The 18,439-nt window shown below is 40.5% G+C and overlaps 1 protein-coding gene across 2 annotated transcripts in view; it reads right to left on the bottom strand.

The window, feature by feature from the left end:
• The window catches only part of SMYD3 (SET and MYND domain containing 3), a 702,152-nt gene that overhangs the window by 353,566 nt on the left and 330,147 nt on the right, over positions 1-18,439 (bottom strand). The window lies entirely within an intron of this gene.

Raw genomic sequence — 18,439 nt, 5'->3', positions numbered from 1 at the left:
CGTCATTTTGTTCCCAGTATGGGGCAGTGCCTATATGACCTTTTACTTTGCACCCCCATGTTTTGACTGGTAACTTTTGCACCAATGTTGCAATATATTTCACCAGGAATACGTGTTTACGTGGAGACCCATCTGAGGACATGTACTGGTGGGTGTGCCAGAAGGGCAGAAATTCTGTAAGAGTCTTACAGACCCACGCAGAATCTGTGTATAAAACAATTTCTTGATCCCCTTTCATCATTTCTAGGGCATGAGCAATCGCAGCCATCTCAGTGAATTTTGCTGATTTGACTTGACGTGACCGAAAGATTGATGTTTGGGTCTTTGCATGCGGATCGATAATGTATATTCCCAATCCTGCATGTGGGGAACCCTCCACGTAAAAACATGATCCATCTGTGAAAATTGGGACTGCCTTTTCCGGGACCTTTTCATTTGCTGACAAAGGTCTAGAGAAATGTTGTGCCGCTGATTGTGGGGTGATAGCACATTCATGTGGTGTTCCTTGGAAAAGGAGGCCATGGGCAATAGTGGAACGAATATTTGTTTGTTTGACTTTAATGCCTTGATTTTGGAGCAACAGAGCCCAATGGGCCTGTCTGGCATTGAATACATTGCCATCTTCCACTCTGTCTGTGAGTAGAAACTTAGTGGGCATGTGCAGAATGACTGTGTTAAGTCCTATGATGTATGTGTAGTATTTCGCTGCCCACAACGTGACAAGAAGGTGTTTTTCACATAGAGAGAACTTCCTTTCCACAGGAAATAATGCTTTAGAAGCATATAATATGGGTTTTTGTTGCCCATGGATTTCCTGTGCCAGAACAGCTGACAGGGCTGTCTCTGATATGGCAGTCTCAATGTGAAAGGGCAGTTGGTACTCTGGGTTGGCTAATACTGGCGCTTGTGCTAAAGCTTCTTTAAGCTTCTGCACTGGATTGGTGTGTTGCTCCTTTTTCCCCCAAACATACAGTGGTGCGGACTTATGCGCCCCATCAGGGATGATATCCCACAAATAATTTACCACTCCTTGGAAAGATCTGAGAGTGGGCATACTCACTGTTAGAGGGAATTGTAGGATGACTTTTACCTTCTCCGTGGCTATCTTACTACCGTTTGCTGCCACTGTAATCCCCAGAAGAGACACAGATTTCTGCGACAATTGTGCGTTAATGGGGTTACACGTCTGTCCCGTTTTTCCTAGGATTCGTCGGAGTTCCTCCAATAGCCGCAAATGCTTTTCTTTGTCGCATGTGGCTATAAGCAAATTGTCATTGTACTGAAAAAGATTCTTAGTAGCAGAAAAATCAGTTAAAATATCTCTCATGGTTACATGTGAAGTATTGTGTTCACGAGATCTAATTTTGCTAATGACATCAGCCATACTCATAATGATTTTTACCGGTTGAATGGGGTATACATTGGAAATCATCTCATTCCCTTCACTATCAAACCCTAAAAATGTTTGATTTCCTTCATTGAAAGATAAGATCTGGGGAGTACCCATGCTGGGGAGCTTGTCCTTCTCCTCATTTCTGGATAGCTGGTCCCCATGGTCTGGTGAGTCCATGACAATGGGACCTTCTCGATTTTCCTGTGGCTTTGCGATTTCTCCCCTCGCCACCGGCAAAGTCGAACTAAGATCCATATCTTCCTCAATTTCAAAGGCACAGGTATTACTGTGTTCTCGTATGCTAGCCACAGCCTGTCCTTTAAATTTTTCTTTGTTAGGTTCATGTAACTGATCTTGCAACACTTTGTATGCAATAGTTACATGGTCCAGTTGTGTTTCAACTTTAATTAGCATGCTTTTGTATTGTACCAGTTCTTTTTGGGCCAATTGGTACTTTTTTAAATTTTCCTCCTGTGAGGCATTAAGTATTTGATTAAGGGTAGATAAGGATTGTACTTGGCTTTTTAAAGCTGTATTCTCCTTTTCTCTTTCAGAAATTGTAATATTTTTATTACAGACTATACCTTCCAATTTCTTTATTTTAGTATGCATAGACATGCAAGCCGCATACATGCCTGCTAAGGCTAGATTTTTACGTTTTTTGTTATTTTTGGTTGCTTTTGCTTGTTCTTCCAATACTTTAGTATCACAGGCAAAATCCTTGTTCTCATGTTTATGCGTAAACGTTGCTACAACACTTTCTAGCCAGGAATCCATTACGAACAGCTAGTATGCACAATTTGTGAGCTGAATTAAAGTAATTGTTCCCTTCTACTGTAAAGTCATTTACAGTAAAGGAGAAAAAGGCCAAGAGAAAAACAACCAAATAAAATATATTCCCCAAAAATACAGTTTAAAAAAAAAATATATATATATTTTCAGCTGTCCCTAACACAGTCTTTTTTATTTTTTTATTTTTTTTTAGATTATAGTGGAAACCTAATTATCCTTAACAAAGCATTGTGCCTATCTTGTCTGAATAGTAGACAAAGGAAACAATAGAAGCCCCCAAGGATCAATTAGGATGAACACCTCTAAGCTATCAATAGCAAAGGTAAATAACTGAGTGTTTACACTGTGTAACACTAACCCAAAAATAAAATAAAATAAATAAAAATAAACCAAAAATGCAAGATATCACTTTCAGTATTAAACATCCACTGTTTTGTACTGAATTAACAATAATGAGAATGTTACTACTTGTAAAATTTCCTCATAATAAAAAAAGTCAAATAAAACTACATAAAATTAGAACCAACTCTTTTGTAGATTTGATTTCAATGTTAGTGGACATATAATTCAACTAACAAAAACTCATTGAACTTTTTGAACATCAAAGTCTAGTCAGCTTTTTCTTTTTTTTCAGTGTCTTTCTGCAGACAACAGAAAATAAGCACGTTTTTTTTGTATATAAAAAAACAATCCATAAAAATAAAAGCTAAAACTAATACAAAAAAAAAAACAAGAACAAAAAAAAAAAAATCTTAACAGCAAAAATTGTGTAATTTGCAAAAAAAACAATAAATATTTTTTTTTTTCCACAAAAACCAATTGACAACCCTTTCAGTGTGTCAATATAAATGATATTTAAACAAAAATGTGTGATCCCATCCTTATCTCTCCCCATTACATTGACCGGTTATAATGGTACATCCGAGATTTTTTTATCAATTATGATTTTGGGATATTAATGAAACACAAAAAAAAAAAAAAAAAAAAAAAATCAAATAACCTTAGAAAATATTAACATATATTTTCCCTAGCTAGGATAGGATAAACTGACTCAGTTTGAACTCCTACTAACCTTAAAAAAAATAACTTGTGGGTAAGCTGACTCAGCTTGAATCCCTTAGTTAAAAAAAAAAAAAAAAAAAAACTTGGTGTATTATCTCTCCTAATACCCACTAAAAAACAAACAAAAATATTTTACTTATCGTTTCCTTAGATATTTGTTATTATTAAATACTTTCAGTCTTGTTCACAACGTCATGGTCGCCACTGTTGCTTTTCTGATATTAATATTTGTATATTATATTAATAATTATTATTATATTGTATATTTAAGATTTAATATCTCGCATATACGATATATGGTTAAAATAAGGGTTCTGTGACCAGAGTGAAAAGCTTTAACATAACACATTTATTTAGAGAAAAGATATTAGCTATCTAACATACTGCATACATATACAGTTTTAAAGTAAGGGAAATAAAAGTTAGTTTCAAATACAAGATAAGCACATCACACTAAAAGTATTAAGAAAACAAATTATGACAAAGTATATAAGTGCAGGGGAGAAGATAGATTCTGATGTTACCTTGACATCCCGGGCCCGGGAAGTTCTCATCATCTCTCTCCAATTCTATTGATGAGACCCCCTGACTTTATAATCCTGATGTCACTTCTGATTGGCTGAAATAGCCTTTTCCAAATATGGTCACAGCTTCCTTCCACCTTAACTATATGTCCCTGACCCCACTCTGATTGGACATTACTATCCTTTCCAAATATGGGCAACATCCTAGTTCTATCTATTAGCTATGTATAGGTTTGAAGTTTAAACTAATTACCTCTAACTCATTAGACCTCCTGTCTATTCATGGAAGAGTACAGTCGTTTCCAGGTGACACCATAAAGTGCAAACCTTTCCCACTGTGATTTCTTCCTGACTTGCTTTGTATGTCAAAAGATGTAGTAGACTGGTCGTCTCCGGCCACCTTCATACAAAGCAATCATGCATATCAAATACAGAGAGTGCTAAATAGATATATGCAATCCCTAACTGTCAGCCTATTTAAAGTATCTATCAGAACTTCTCCCCCACCACACATATACTGTTATCGTAATATATATTTATACCTATGTACAATAATGGCGATTAGACATTAACAATTCACCCAGGGCAACAACGTTCTTGCGACATGGCTCCCAAACAAAATTAGTGTACTTTTTTCCCCACAAATAGAGCTTTCTTTTGGTGGTATTTGATCACCTCTGCGGTTTTTATTTTTTGCGCTATAAATAAAAATAAAGCTATATTAAATATCCCCATAAAAAAAATATAAAAAAAAATTTTTTTCCCTCAGTTTAGGCCGATACGTATTCTTCTACCTATTTTTGGTAAAAAATAAAACGCAATAAGCGTTTATTGATTGGTTTGCGCAAAATGTATAGCGTTTACAAAATAGGGGATAGTTTTATGGCATTTTTATGATTTCTTTTTTTTTTTTACTAGTAATGGGGGCGATCAGAAATTTTTTTCATGACTGCGACATTATAGCGGACACATCGGACACTTTTGACACATTTTTGGGACTATTGTAATTTACACAGCGAAAAGTGCTATAAAAATGCACTGATTACTGTGAAAATGACAATGGCAGTGAAGGGGTAAACAATTAGGGGGCGCTAAAGGGTTAAGTGTGACCTCATGTGTTTTTTCTAACTGTAGGGGGTGTGGCTGAATGTGTGACGTCACTGATCGTCGTTCTCTATGACAAGGAACAGACGATCAGTAACAAGCCACAGAGAAGAACAGGGAAGGTTTGTTTACACTCACCTCTCCCCGTTCTTCAGCTCCTGTGACCCGATCGCGGGACACCAGCACCAATCGGGTGCGCGTGTCCCACGGATGCGATCACAGAGCTTCGGACCGGGTCGCGAGCACGCCGCTGCCGGCCCGCTCACGACCCACGGCTGGGCTCTTAAAGGGGACGTACATGTACGTCTATGTGCCCAGCCGTGCCATTCTGTCAGCGTATATCAGCGCGCGGCAGTCTTTAAGTAGTTAATGAAAGCCGGTCTAGCTCTCGGCCAGTGTATAGTGTCCAATACCTACTGTATGTTGTGAGTAACGACTCCTGGCACTTCGTTATATTGCCTACATATATATTATTATTATTTTTATTGTTAATTTTTATTAATATTATTATTTTTTACTGTCTTGTTTGTTTTCTCTCTTTTAATATTTTTTTTCTGGTCCTTTACTTTTGTATTGTTCACTTATTCAGATTATTCAAAAAAAAAGATGGTCTACCCTGTCCACAGATTTGCACAGCAATTCCAAACAGGATAGGCAGTCTGATGACCTGACTTTTTTCTACGGCAATTAAGTGGTTGTAAACCCTTTACAACCACTTTTGCCTACAGGTAAGCCTATAAAAAGGCTTATCTGTAGGTGATGTGCATTTCTCCTAAACTTGCACAGTTTAGGAGATATTTACTGTAAACCCATGTGCGGACGTCATCGGCACATGCGCACTGAAGAAAAGGCTTGTACGTGCCGTTTCTTCAGCTGCTGTGCCCGGCGGCTACCACGTGTATGCGCAGGAGTGACATCATTTTTTGCAGAGTTTACAACCACTTTAAGCAACAAAACTAAGTTGCCTCCCTGCCCCAGCCCGTGACTGGACAGTGACGGAGTACCAATTAACTCATGAAGTCATCACTCTACTCTCCTTTTAACCAGCACAGTGGTTAATGGAACATTTTAATTGGATCATAGTGCTGCCCTTTCCTCTCACAGTCCATGTGCTGCTGTACAGCGGATTACAAGAGGGTAACATCAAGTAACATTCAGCCGCTGTAATGTTTCATGCCATACACAGAGTGGTGTACTAACGCACCTGGGACATGTGAGTACCCCACTTGGGGGGGGGGTTGTTCTTTTTTGTTTAATCAAACGTTTAAAGCGATATCAAACTATCAAGGCTTTTTATTCCCTATTATTCCCGAGATACTGCGTGGTGAAGCCCAGGATCCTGTTACCATTGTAGAACCAAGGGGTGGTTCACAAGCGTGTAATGACTGAGCATAATCGCTAAGTCGCACGCTCCAAGGTAAGCATTTAATACCTAGGGGGTAACTGGAATGAGAGCACCAATGCATGATCTGCAACACCTGTCAATCATTTTCACACACATGGATTTATAAGCATGTCAGCAGTGCTATTACTGGATACCACGCATATGTACTTTTTTCAACAGGACTGTCACAGCATTGTCTTATAAAAAGACTTGTTTTTGCACAATAGCAGTTTTGACATATACCGAGCGCAGTACACTCGGGCACGCTCGGCCATGCTCGGCTCCTCTCGCATAAAGGCTAGGAGGCGGCACAGGGCGTGACCGCGAGGGGAGCCGAGCCTGGCCGAGTGTACCTGAGTGTACTGCGTTCGGTATATGTTCGGTATAGATTTTAAGGGGAAAAAAGTGCGCGGTATACGCAAATAAATACAGTAATTATTGTTTTTATTTTGGTCATATCGCATCTATGTCACATATGTCACATTAACACTACATGTGTTTGTTTTAATCTTCAGCACGCATTTATTGTGTAATATTCCAAAGCGCAGCGTATAATTTACTAACATTCAGTTACTTTATTTCATTTTATAAAATATACAGCAGCAATAATTGGTGATTTTATATCTGCCTGTAGTTCATTTTTTAGGTGGATGTATTAAAACCCTAAGTGAATTGAATTTAGTAAGTTAAAGTGGAGGTTCACCCAAAATATAAATTTTTAACATTAGATTGAGGCTAATTTTAGTAAGCAGAATTGGGTGTTTTTTTTAAAATGAATGTAGTACTTGACGAAGTTGACGAAAAAGAAACAAAGCTACATTGCTAAATATTAAAATATATACTTATTACACTTTTTTTTCTCTACAGCCTATTCAAACATAAACATTAAAATGCATGAAAATGCTCAAAAAATTGTTGTACATTACCTTCTCTTGGCGTGCATTTTTATGTGTGTTTAGGTGCACATAACGCAACCTGCGTTCTTCCAGTGCAGTACAATTCTTCCCGTGCAGTAAAACACAGGACACTGCTGTATTTGTGAACAGGGCCTTTGTTACATTACTTATCTGTAATGAAGTATGTCCAACGATGTGCGGAGTCCATTAGGATTCTGTAAAAAAAACTTCACTGCAGGGCTGCCCTGTCCTCTTCCTGCAGCTGAACTTCTGGCACTGTGGGGATTAACAGTGGGGGGTGGGGATGGAGGGAGTTAGTGTTGAGGGATTTCAGGCAGTACTCCGATGTCTGGTATATGAAAGATATGATGGGTATTTATACCTGATGGGTTTTTGTAGGTGATTAGTTAGGAAAACAAATTTGGAACTTGAGCTGCAAACTGTTCCTTTTTCATTATGTATATTTGTATCTATTATTTTATTTATTTTAGTGATCACACATTTGTAACTGAGGTGTGATATTTAATAGGGACCTGTTTTTTTTGTTTGTTTTTTTAATGTATAGTTGCGAGCAGACTGAGTTTAGAAAAAATTCAACAATCATCATTATACAGTATTTATTAACAACTGTAGTATGAAGGTCTGCCTGAGCAGTTGATTCAATTAATATATAATCAGGTGAGCCCTTGCACTACACAGTTGCTGTTAAATCTAAAAATGTTTTTTTATTGAAACTTTACTTTTGTTTAAAAAAAAAAAAACAATCCTTCCTGTGTGGAACAAGTGAAAGATGTCTGCGCTGTGAAAACACACTATCAATAATATATTGCAAATGTGTGAAAGGGGAGGGGAAGGGGAAAAGGGGGGGAGGGACACAAGTGACAGTGAATACGTGGGTATGCCGTGGTAATAACTATAGATAGCAAAAAAAATTGAACAATAACTCAGTAAATATAAAAGATACACATATGCAACTAAAAAAAAAAAAAAAAAAAAAGTCCAAGAAACGAAAGAAACCCCAGGTCTCCAAAAGTCTGGTAAGTCTGATGGTTGAAAAATGAGGACAGATATTCAACGAAGGGAGACCCCACAGCCAACTCTGGTGAAGAAAGGATAGACCGTCAACTTAAAAATCTCCACACACACCTCTGGTGGTCCCAGCAGCTCACCTTACATCAAGCAAAAGGAGCCTGATAGGAAAACCCTTATGGTCTGGTCTTGATGGTATAGATTGCTCTCACATTCCAAGGCAGTACATGCAAATATAAGGAACATAGAACAGGATGGTGTAATATTGATAGAGCCGGGGGGTCTTGCACATAACACACTCAGATGCACTCACATGGAATATAAAATATGAGGCTTATCTCCACAAGCAGTGAGCTCGTCAGTGTCCTGCTTCTCCTCTCTCACCAGTTTCCATGCATGTCAGGCAGTTTCCATATATGTCAGGCTGGGATGTCAGGCTGGAAACACTATACAGCTCATGCAGCAGTGGAACAATCAAAGCAATAGGGAAGCAAAACACATCGCATAATCCAGTAAAAACGATCAAATTTAATTTAAAACAGCACATAAAAATCACATTTAAGTCGGTATTAATGGCATAAATCCACGAGTAGCGAACTCGTACTACGTCCGTCGGATGCTAGGGGTTGTCCAGCGCTCCAATCCCGACACGTATCGTCACACATGTGACTTCATCAGGGGAATCCTTCCTGTGTGATCTATATACATTGCAAATATCCTAACAAACTCTGTAGCAGATTCATACCTTTTTCCATTGTTTCACTATGTCTTTTCCAGACTGATTCCTAAATCGGAAGGTTTGGGTTATAACTACCTTGTGTTCAGATGAATAAAGCTGTAGTTTTCGCATCCCTTTAGAAGTAATTAACCCTTGGGGGGGATCTCCTCAAAACTGAAATTCATTTTGCAGGGAATGCCTAAAATGTGGCCAGTCAGAGAAGCAGGAAAGCACTTTTTTAAGGGCTTTTGGTACATCGATGTTGTACCGAATGCCTCCAGGTTGCCATATTGAATTGTTTGACAGTTTTAGAAAAATGCTTCAGCTTTAAATAGAAAATAATTTTTCATTGCAAATGGTTTGATTAGAAATTTTACGGTACTGTATATGCCATATAATTTTTTTTTTTTTTATGAATGTTCTACTATAATGCTTATTGAAAACTTAACTGATACAAACCAATATGAGCACTTGTGAAAATGAAAATCGTTGATGACAGACACAAAAGCTTTTGAATGCAAAATGTTTACATAAACTATGACAAAATAATTTGACAAACTATTTGACAAAAGAGCAATCAGGTGGAGAATTGCTCAAAACAGGATTTGAACTTTCATGAATGTAGCAACAAAGGGAGTATGTGAACTGTTTTTTTTTTTGTATTGTATCTGATAAAAACCAAGCAAGTATAGCTTGCCCAGGGATAAGAGAATGTGTCACAGTAGGCCAGTCAAGATAAAGGAGACTTTAAACCCTGGAAGCAGGTATATTCTGTTTGGAGTGATAATGCGAAGAATACAGCAGGTATAAAAGTAGCTTAAAGAAAAAGATTTTTAGAATAAAAAATGTATTTCTATAAAATGCCCAAACATCTATACAGAAATCTGTAATTGTTAGGTCTACCGTATTTGCCAGCGTATAAGACGACCCCTTAATTTTCCAGCTAAAATTTTGATTTTGGGATATACTCACTGTATAAGATGACCCCCTTCCTACTAGTCATGCCTCACCTCACTGTGCCATTACATGCGTCACTGTGCCATCACATGCCTCACTGTGCCACCATTACATGCCTCACTGTGCCACCATTACATGCCTCACTGTGCCACCATTACATGCCAAACTGTGCCACCATTACATGCCTCGCTGTGCCATTACATGCCTCGTTGTGCCACCATTACATGCCTCGCTGTGCCACCATTACATACCTCGCTGTGCCACCATTACATGCCTCGACGATCCCTTACCTTATCCCTGACATGCAGAATCTCAGTCAGACCGCGGGCGTCCATTTTTCAAAAGCCGTGCCTCCTCGTCCTGTTCTGTGATAGGCGGAACACTCAGCTTCCCAGCAGACACTGTGTTCAGTGTTCCGCCTATCACGGATGCCCTCTCGTCCGAGACCGAGGACGAGAGGGCATCCGTGATAGGCAGAACACTGAACAGAGGCTCTGCTGGGAAGCTGAGTGTTCCGCCTATCATGGAACAGCATGAGGAAAAGGCGCGGCTTTTGAAAAATGGATGGCCGCGGTCTGCCTGCGAGCCTGCATGTTGAGTACCGGCGTATAAGACGACCCCGACTTGTAAGAAGAATTTCTTGTGTTAAAAAGTCGTCTTATACGCCGGAAAATAGGGTATGTATATTTTGGGCGATGTCATACAAACATCTTTCCTTGTCTCTGTCTTCTAATTCTACATAAAGATTAATTTAATTGGAAGATACAATTTAAATAAAATATATTTAAAATATATAAAACAAAAATAGTTTTGCATTTTTTCACTAGACTACTTAAGAATAAGCTAAGGTTTACATTTTCTGTGCCATTAGGTGTGCGCTGCATAGAGTAAAAATGTATGTTGTTGCCCCGGGAGTCCCACAGCTACAAATTCAATGAATAACATTTACAAACATTATATGCCAACTTCAAAAAGTTGTTTTCCTGGTTTAGGTCCCTTAACATCTTAGCAAAGGAGTCTTATTCGACAGAAGTTCAGAGATTTCTAAACTCTTGTTAATCCTACTCACTAGGCAATATGCTCACATGCTCATCTAAATCCCCTAGTAATTCGCCCTCACTGGGTTTAAGGGTGGATTCACACCTATGCATTTTTTGTGCTTTTTGCAGATTTGCACTACAGTCCATTTAACATTTCTGTAGAGCAAATCTGCCAAATGCAAAAAGCACTAAAAATGCATAGGTGTGAATCCAGCCTAAACAAGCCTTATAAAAATATTTATATTACATCACATATATTCACTATTGAGAGATTTGGTCAGCAGGAAACTAAGTCAGATCCTATCAATGATAGTTTTTAGTAATACAAATGGCTATTTTGTACCGCAGCTTAAGGCCTGGTTCACACCTATGCAGGTTGCAGTTTGCATATTCCAGGTCCATTTTTCAATATTTAAAAATGTAATATAATATTTCAACATTTTTGATCCATTGAAAGGTTATTGAACCAAAAACCAGAACAAAAACCATGAAAACCCTTTCCATAAAATGCACAGATGTGAACTACATCCATGGGAAACCGTGTTAAATTAACTGTAGTATGTTTCTAGTTCAATCTATAAGAATTAGGCCCCTTTCACACGGGAGTGTCCGTGGACAGACTCCGCTTTGCTCAGCAGGGATTGATCCGTTGATCCTCGCTGAGCCGGCGGGATGACAGGTCCGTCACTGCTCACTGTGCAGAGACGGACCTGTCAGAGCCCCGCTCTACTCTATGGGGGATCAGATAAAAACAGGCCGCCTGTCCATTTTCATCCGATCACCCATAGAGGAGAGTGGAGCTCTGACCGGTCCGTCTGCAATGTGAGCAGAGACAGACCTGTCACCCGCTGGCTCAGCGGGGAGCAGGTCCGATCCAATCCACCAGACGGATGGAAAATAGCGGATCGGAGCGGATTGCATGTCACCGCTGACATTCGTCGCTCCATAGACCTGCATGGAGCATCTGTTCAGGTCCGCCCATTGGGGAGATATTGCCTCACTTCCTGTGACTGCAGGACAACAAACACGGGGACATTTCTGTTCATTGAGACAGGAAGACACAAACAATACCAATCACCGACAGAGGTTTCAACCCTTCTCCATTTTATTTAGAAAATAAATAAATAAAAGTGTTTTACTGCAGTCTATATTCCCACAAGAGAGATTAGCCATCACTTTCTGTCCCTAGAGTGAGGGGAAATCTTGCAAGTGGGGACAGACACATGAAATAAAACAAATAGAGGTTATACCTCTTTCTTAGTCTACAGTATACAATGTTGATGAAGTGGTTTGACTGGAGTTGGGCTTTAAGTCACTAAAAGGCTCACCTTCCTTAGCCCACCCAGAAAATGTTTCTACATTAGAGATTAGAAGGTTGGAGGACTACTGAGTCACCGCTGGGAGAAGGAGCAGGATGAGCTGAGTCATTGAAAGAATGACCTGAACAGTTTCAGTGCTTTTGCTATGAATTTAACTTTGAATTGGACAAGGGACAGCAGCCGACGTTAATGTGCATTTAGGAGACCCAGTGCTGCTTTGTGCAAACACCTTTAGAAGAAATACAAAGAACTAAGTGTACATGTCCTCATTACATTTAGTACACACTAGCACAAGTCAAAAAGTCTTCTGCTGACAATTCAAAAGACTTGGCATCTTGTAAGAAATGAAGGGCTTCTAGTGACATAATTAAAATTGCATCATGGGATGTGTGGTCCATTTTTGAAGAGGTCAGCATTATGATTAAATGCTAACGTTCTAGCTATCTAAATGGAAAGTATTGTTAGAAGTGAATATTGCTGATGGACACCGTGGATTCTAATAGGATGTGACATACTCACTTTCACTGCTACATGTCAGGGTGTTCAAAGATGGACCCATGGCTTCTCAGATTAATGAGATCAGTGACTTAAAGGCATAAAGTCAAGCATGAAACCCTTTGGTAAAATATAACCTTGATTATGAATAAAGCAACAGTATTAATCTGGAGTCGGGACATCTGTATAGAGATTATCTAATATCCCCATTCATTACAGGTGTAGCCGGTAGTGTTTATCACAATATCCACACGTAACAAGTATTAACAGCTAATTTTCATTCACCACATTCTGAATGATAAAGCCAAATACTTTTTTTGCATGAAGCAAGAGTTACCTAGAGACTGAATGAATATGAGCAACTGTCATTATGGTGGGTAGAGAAGTGGCTAAGAGGCAGGCAATCTGTATTGGGTGCAGGCACAGGTAGGTGGCTAAAGCCTCATACACATGATTGGATTTCCATCGGACAAATCTGTGGATTTTTGTCCGAAGGGCATTGGCCGTGAACTTGTTCTGCATACAGACAGCAGAACTTTTTCAGCCAACATTCACAAAACTACGTGTTTTTTCAACTCTTTAGCGCCACCCTTTGGGCAACTTTTGCTAATGTTATCTGATGGTTAGCATTGGATCGGAGAATGCGTGTTTGTACTTTGGATTTTAGTCCGACGTATATGTGTACACACGACCGGATAATTCAACGGAACACATTTGTTGTCGGACAATTTGAGAGAGTGGCTATCCAACAATTGTCTGATGGAGCATACAGATGGTCGGATTATCCGACAAAACCCTTTCATCACACAATTGTTGTTGGAATATCCGATTGTGTGTATGGGCCTTAAAGGTCTAGGTTGGATTCAGGAGGCTTTCAATTCCAGGAGTGGTATTTTGTGTGTGCAGGTGAATGTCTATTAACAGTCCTTGGGGAATGGAAATAGTTGTCAATCAGTTCTGGGTGTAGGAAACATGTGCATGTCTTTTAGCTCTACTTGCTGCAGCAGGCTGTGCCTCGGTTCATGTGGGTGGGTATATATACAGTATCCGTGTTTAGGGAGGTTATGAGTAGGCGTTAAGCACTGATTGTCTATGATCACCTAGAAAGGTGGTCTTATCATTCATTTGCAAAACATATTTGCCACAATTTAGCAACTCTTGACCTTTCCTGTAGTTGCACAGGTTGACAGAAAGTTCCAAATGAAGACTGGCAAGCCATTCTGGCACCATACAGTTACTATAATTAGAGATTTTCCCTATGACAGTGTGTGTGTTGCTGCATTAAAGCCGAGCATGCGAGTCCATCAACACAGCACTGCATATTTGTCAAGAAAGTAATCGAGCAGCATATATACAGTGGGGTCATCTTGCAAAAGTTCACAATCCTCCATACCACTACATCAGGGGAAAAAGGGGACACGCTTCTCAACAGTCTCAAAGTGCTAGTAAAGGATAATTATAACTATTCTTAAAAATGCTCCTTCCCCAATCTTTCAACCTATCTCAGCAAAAAAAAAAAGACCTTTTTATCGATCTTTTTTTAAAACTGTCCATTCCGGTCATGTGATTCAGCAGCTATGGCTTCCATGTGTAAGGAAGCCCTCAAAATGGCTGTGATGTTAAATGATTTGCTAATGTTGGTGCTTCTTCCTCTCCCCTGCAGCAGCCAATCACTGACACAGGGGAGCCGGAGCTGCTGGAACACATGACTGGACCATACCAGATAAAAAACGTAATCATACATATCTTTTTTATATAGGGTATGCAGGAAAGGTGGTGTGGGATTTTTATAGATCAATATAGTTAATGTTGTATTGATAAAAGGATAAGGGTAAAGAGGGGTAAAGCAAACTCATAAGCTATTACTGGTAGTAGGTAAAACGCTACAAGGGGTGTGGAGATGCACTTAGTATGTTAAAGGGGTTGTAAATGTTTGTTTTTTATTTTCTAAATAGGTTCCTTTAAGCTAGTGCTAGTTCCCTTTTCTTAAATTTCCCTGCTAAATGTTTTTTTCTTTGTTTTCTTTGTCTGAATTTCTCACTTCCTGTTTCTCCTCAGTAAGCTTGCCTCCATCATCCATGGGGGTTAGTCAGCCAGAACAGCTTACTGAGGAGGAACAGAAAAAAGGGGGGACATATGTTGGGACTTTAGATGGGACGTGAGGGAAGGTTCACGTCCCCATCCCTGTTTATGAACATAAAGGGAGGAAAGGTTGGGACTTTGTGTGAGGTGTATGTGGTGGAACCAAAACATGATCATATGGGTATAGATAAATAACATGTATTAATACACCAATGGTTAACATTTCATAAAACAATGTAATTTGCATATGAGCTAAAAAATTCATTATGCTGATAACATTGTATAGCAATACCGCGCATGTTACAGGTGATTTTTTACATGCATAGTCCCCCATATAATTTATAGAAGAGGTCACAATATAAAATTCTAAAATTATTGAAATATATTAGATGCATCAAAAGTAATCTCAACGTGTTTCGTGGGCTTATACCCACTTGTCAGGCACACGATGCATCAAATTCTAAAAGAAAGGGAATAGAAAAACCCATGATAAAATGTAACTATCCGTATGGGGAAGATAGAGATGAATAAAAATGATGACTGTCCATGCCTACTCAATACTCACGTATGAATCAAAGTGGGGGACTGTGTGAAACAATATGCCAGGGGTCAGCCAGGGAAGTCTCACCCGGGAGCTGAAGAGGGAAAGCCAGGAGAAGCTGGGATCAAATGCCTGGTTCCCCCAGAGTGTCCTGGTTGAAAGGTCTTTGTGTCGTGGTTGGGATACTATGAAGTAAAGAATTAATAAGCCCCACAAAACAAGCATTTAATACATTGCAGCTTACCAAACCTTAATGTAGTGGCTGTCTTAGGCCGGGTACACACGGACAAACATGTATGGTGAAAGCGGTCCGTCGGACCGTTTTCACCATACATGTCTGCCAGAGGGCTTCTGTACGATGGTTGTACACACCATCGTACAGAAGTCCGCGCGTAAACAATACGCGGGGCGTGTCCGCGGTGTCGCCGCGTCGATGACGCGGTGTCGCCGCGACAATGACGCGGCGACGTGGGCGGCCCGCCTTTAAAATGCTTCCACGCATGCGTCGAAGTCATTCGACGCATGCGAGGGACGGCGGGCGCCTGGACATGTACGGTAGGTCTGTACTGACGACCGTACATGTCCGAGCGGGCAGAATTCCAGCGGACTGTTTTAAAACAAGTCCAGGAATATTTGTCTGCTGGGAAAAGGCCCGGCGGGCAAATGTTTGCTGGAATTCGGCCCGCTCGCGCCCACACACGACCAAACATGTCTGCTGAAACTGGCCTGCGGGCCAGTTTCAGCAGACATGTTTGGTCGTGAGTATGGGGCCTTAGAGTTAGAGCTTAAAGTTATTCCACCTATTAGGTGGAATAACAATATTAAAGTATGGCGTTCCCGACGCGAGATTCAAATTTTTTACGTCGTTTGCGTAAGTCGTCCACGAATCGGGATTTACGTCGCTTACGTCCGCATCTAAATAAATAGGCCCGTGCGGCGTACGTAGCCGCAATGCACACTGGGAAATGTAGGCGCCCGGCGCATGCGCAGTTTAAAGAAACGTAAAAAACGTGAGGTCAAGCCTCATTACCGTCAAACACACCCCCCTCCAACACATTTGAATTCGGCGCCCTTACGCCTGCCCGCTTTAGGCTACACCGCCGTATATTAGCAGGCAAGTATATTGAGAATCATTACTAGCCTAGCTAATTTACGGCGGCGTAGCCTAAACACGCTAAGCTACGCCGCCGTAACTTTAATCCAATGTACCTGAATCTACCTACTAGTCTCTTCATCAATTTAGGCCAATACAAACAAACGATAGGATTGATTTATGGACTTCAATTTTTTTATTGTTTTTGCTAGAAATGGTTGCAATCACCGATTTTTAACAAGACTGCAAAATTGTGGCAACAAATCTGACACTAAGTGACACCTTTTGGGGACCAGTGACACCAATACAGTGATCAGTGCTAAAGAATATGCACTGACACTGTATAAAATGACACTGACAGGGAAGGGGTTAACATCAGGGGCAATTATAGGGGTTAATTGTGTTCCCTGGGTGTGCTAACTGTGTAGGGGATGGACTGACTCGAGGAAGACACATATCTGTGTTTCTGATTAGTAGGAATCACAGATCTCTCTCCCTTACTGGCAGACCGCCGTTCTGTCATTTCATCAAACAATCACGGGTGGCTGGCGGTCATTGCAGCTGCCAGACCCGCTGATTGGCTTCCGCTGTGTCCAATCGCAGTGGAAGTGCGAGTCCGGCAGCGTACGCAAGCCAAGCTACAGCTGATGGAAGAGATCACATACAGGTACGTGATTTTGTGCCAAAGGCCCACCCTGCTGCAGTATATTTACGTGGGGTGGTCTTTAAATGGTTAAGAGAATGGACTCCGTGAACAAGTGTGTAACCTCCACCATAGGAACACTTAGCCACTCACCTCAACAGCAGGACCCCCGAATTAACAAAGGGTACCCGCTGGGGAAGTCCTGCCCCCTGGGATGTAACGCGTATGGGAAGGAGTCACATGACGTTACCCAAGACCATCTCCTTGTGATTTTATGTTCGTATGCTGCCACTTATTGGAAGTGCCCGTTTTGTAAGTGTATTTCTTTTATTATTATTAAACGAATGTTAGCAGAGAGCACTCTATGCCCTTTTTATTTTATAACCCTGGGAGATTGGTGATCATCTGTATGCAAGCCTTTAGGCAAGCTCTCCTGGTGAGATATCTTTGTGTGGACGTATCCGGCTGTATTATATGATCAACACCAGGAGGATCTCTAAACCTGCACTCGTGGATACATACCCATTATGGGAAAGCTTATGTGACCCTTTGTTAATTCAGGGGTCCTGATGTTTAGGCGAGCGGCTAAGTGTGTCAGTGGTGGAGGTTACACACTTTTTCACGGAGTCCATTCTCTTAAAGGCACATCTTCACTTTATTTGGAATCTTGTGTGCTCATCATTAACCACTTCCATACCAGGCACTTACGCACCTTCCCGCCCAAGCCAATTTTCAGCTTTCAGCACTGTCGCAATTTGAATGACAATTGCGCAGTCATGCTACACTGTACCCAAATGAAATTGTTCTAATTTTGTTCCCACCAATAGAGCTTTCTTTTGGTGGTATTTGATCACCTCTGCGATTTTTTTTTTGCGCAACAACTAAAAAAAGACCGAAATGTTTGAAAAAAATTAAGTTTATTTTTTTTCTGTGCATTTTTTTGTAAATAAGTAAGTTTTCTTCTTCAATTATGGGCACTGATATGGCGGCACTGATGGGCACCGATGAGGTGGCACTGATGGGCACTGATAGGCGGCGCAGGTATGCGGCACTGATGGGCACTCATAGGCGGCACCGATGGGCACTCATAGGCGGCACTGATAGGCACTCATAGGTGCACTGGGCACTCTTTGGCGGCACTGATAGGCACTCATGGGTGGCACTGATGGGCACTTATAGGTGGGCACTGGGCATAGATGGGCACTAAGAGGTGGCACTGATGGACACTGGGTGACACTGAGGGTTGGCACTGATGGCATTGCTGGGCATCAGTCAGTGCCCATGTTGCCAGTCAGTGCCCATTTGTGGGCACTGATTGGCATTGATTGTATTCAATGTTGTTTTTTTATTTATTGTTTTTATCAATC

This window comes from Rana temporaria, chromosome 4 (genome assembly GCF_905171775.1).
Source record: "Rana temporaria chromosome 4, aRanTem1.1, whole genome shotgun sequence".
Lineage (NCBI taxonomy): Eukaryota > Metazoa > Chordata > Amphibia > Anura > Ranidae > Rana > Rana temporaria.
This window is presented reverse-complemented; position numbering and strand designations above follow the sequence as displayed.